The sequence below is a fragment of the Rhinatrema bivittatum genome, chromosome 2 (genome assembly GCF_901001135.1).
Source record: "Rhinatrema bivittatum chromosome 2, aRhiBiv1.1, whole genome shotgun sequence".
In the NCBI taxonomy this organism is placed as follows: Eukaryota; Metazoa; Chordata; class Amphibia; order Gymnophiona; family Rhinatrematidae; genus Rhinatrema; species Rhinatrema bivittatum.
Genome location: NC_042616.1, coordinates 79,095,732 through 79,098,303, shown reverse-complemented (window position 1 = coordinate 79,098,303; position 2,572 = coordinate 79,095,732). Strand labels below are relative to the sequence as shown.

The window sequence follows — 2,572 nt, the reverse complement described above, 5'->3', positions numbered from 1 at the left end:
AGATTAACCTCGTCTGGAGGAAGGCATTCCTACCATGTATGGAAGCCTGCACTTTCCAGAGTACTTCTGACTACTTCTTCTTTCGAAATGCTGGCATGTGAGCCTTTTCTAGTGATGGATGGTGAGAATGAGGCCTCAGAGGACAAGCAGAACTGCATTTCCAGTGAACTAGGATCTGGAAAAGTGACTTTTCCATCCTGGGCTATAGCAGCAGGCTGAGCTCCAACCAAGCATCTCCCTTAATCTTGCAGGCTCACTCACCACCATTGGGGAATTAGCTCAAGTGGTAGAGCGCTCGCTTAGCATGCGAGAGGTAGCGGGATCGATGCCCGCATTCTCCATGTTGCTATTTCACGGCATGATGTGTGGCGGCAGCAGTTGGCATTTTCTTGGGAAAGCAAAGCTCGGCGACAAGGGACCACCCTATGAAAAAGAAGGAAGGAAAGCTTAGTGAAAATAAAATTATTTTCTCTCAGAGAGGGTGATAGAAAACTGGAATACTTTTGGCAAAGGTGACAGGAGCCAACAGATTGGCAGAATACCAGCATTCATAGGGACAGATAGAAATGGACATCGGTGCAAGACGGAGAGGACAGACGAAAGACGAAGTAAGGACTGTGACAGCTCAGTAGGCAGATTCAGAAGGGCAGAGGAAATGGACCATATTCTGCTGACATCTTCAGTGTTTCCAGAGAATTGGGTGTTGACTTGAGCAGTGACAGTGATTTTTCAGATGATAGAGCAAGCGGATTGTCCGGAGCAGAGCCTATGTAATGATTTTGCGAGCGGCCCACGAGACAGGGGAATTAGCTCATATGGTAGAGCGCTTGCTTTGCACCTTTTATTTTTTACAAACAAAATAAGTGACATGTAGAAAACCCTGCTACCGCTCAAACAGTCTTTTCCATTTGCCGTTACGTTTTCCAAATGGGGGAAAGCAAGTGCTCGATTACCACACCATGGTTGGTCGATCGATGCCCGCATTCTCCATGCGGCACGGTAAGCACTGCAAATTTCAAATCAAGGTAAATGCTGAAGGGTTAAGTTCCACCACAAGGGGTCACGCCGAGGGTACATCAAGCCCACTATCCTGTTTCCCAGAACGGCCAAGCCGGGTCTCAGGTACCGGGCAAGATCCCAAACATTAAATAAATTCCATGCTGCTATACGCAGTGGTAAGTAAGTGCTATTCCCCCAGTCACAATAACCGTGCGTATGTTTATTGAATAAGGGTATTATCTCCAGGTAGTAGCCATCATTCCCTCGAGCCACCCACTCTTCATTCACACCCTCTAGATTTCCTGGATCCACGGTGTTTATCCCACGCCCCTTTGAAGTCCTTCACAGTTCTGGTCTTCACCACTTCCTCCGGAAGGGCATTCCAGGCATCCACCACCATCTCCGTGAAGAAATAAAAGAGGTTACTACTGCATTGGCTGGGAATTGAACCCAGGTCTCCCACATGGCAAGCGAGAATTCTACCACTGAACCACCAATGCCTCTCTTAAAAAGCACATTTAGCCATTCTATTCCATCCATGATTTTAGAGACCCCTATCATATATCGCCTTCTCCTAGATAAACAGCCCCAACGTCTTTAGCCTTTCCTCAGAGGGGAGTCATTCCATCGCCGTTTTCAGTTTGGTCACCCTTCTCCGTGCCTTTGGCATTGCAACTCTATCTTTCCTGAGATGCGGCGACCGGATAGTGCATTCAGTACTCCAGGTGATGGATCGCCGCTGTGCTTTACGGAGGCATTCGGACAATCGCCTTTTCCTTCTCTATGTCTTTCCCGATCATGCCTAAAGTTCTGTTTGCTTCTTTGACCGCCGCCCCTGTCGCACACTGAACCGATGATTTCACAATATTGCTCACCATGATGCCCATATCCTTTTCCTGCCTGGTAATTCCTAATATGGAACCTATTTTCCACCATGTGCATAGCTTGGCACTTGTCCATCTTAAATGCCATATGCCATTCGAATGCCCAATCCTCCAGTCACATGGGGTGAATACCATCTGGAGCGGGTGATTTTCTACTCTTTGGTTGGCCAATCTGGCTTATTACAACTTCCATATTCACCGTGGTCGGTTTCCATTCTTCTGAATCATCGTCCCTGAATACAGCATCCTACACGGTATCTCCTCTGACATCGCCCCTGAATACAGCATCCTACACGGGTATCTCCTCTACTCAGGAAAGAGCGATTCAAAGAATTCGTTCAGTCTTTTCACGATGGCTAGGTGCCCCTTTGACCCCCCCCCCCCCCCAGTCCGACCGACTACCTCACAGGCTTCTTGCTTCGGATATGTTTATGTCTTTAAAGTTTTAATGATGAGGTTTCGCCTCTAAGGCCAGCTTCTTTTCAAATTCCCTTTTAGCTCGAACCATCAATGTTTACTCCTAACTTGCCAACGCATATGCTTTCTGCTATTTTGATCTCCCGAAACCTCTCTCCAATTATTGAAAACGTTCTTTTCTCTAAAAAGTAAAAAGCTTGACTAGTACCCACTTTCAGTCTCCTTCCCAATTTCTACCAAAGCAGGAATAGAACCTGTGGCAGTTACAGGTC

The 2,572-nt window shown here is 47.1% G+C and overlaps 2 non-coding genes across 2 annotated transcripts; one reads left to right on the top strand and one right to left on the bottom strand.

Moving 5' to 3' along the window:
- Positions 1-268: 268 nt before the first annotated feature.
- Positions 269-341, top strand: TRNAA-AGC. The gene has a single exon. It is a non-coding gene; the product is annotated as a tRNA-Ala (tRNA).
- Positions 342-1,428: 1,087 nt separating this feature from the next.
- Positions 1,429-1,499, bottom strand: TRNAG-GCC. Its single transcript has one exon. It is a non-coding gene; the product is annotated as a tRNA-Gly (tRNA).
- Positions 1,500-2,572: the final 1,073 nt, after the last annotated feature.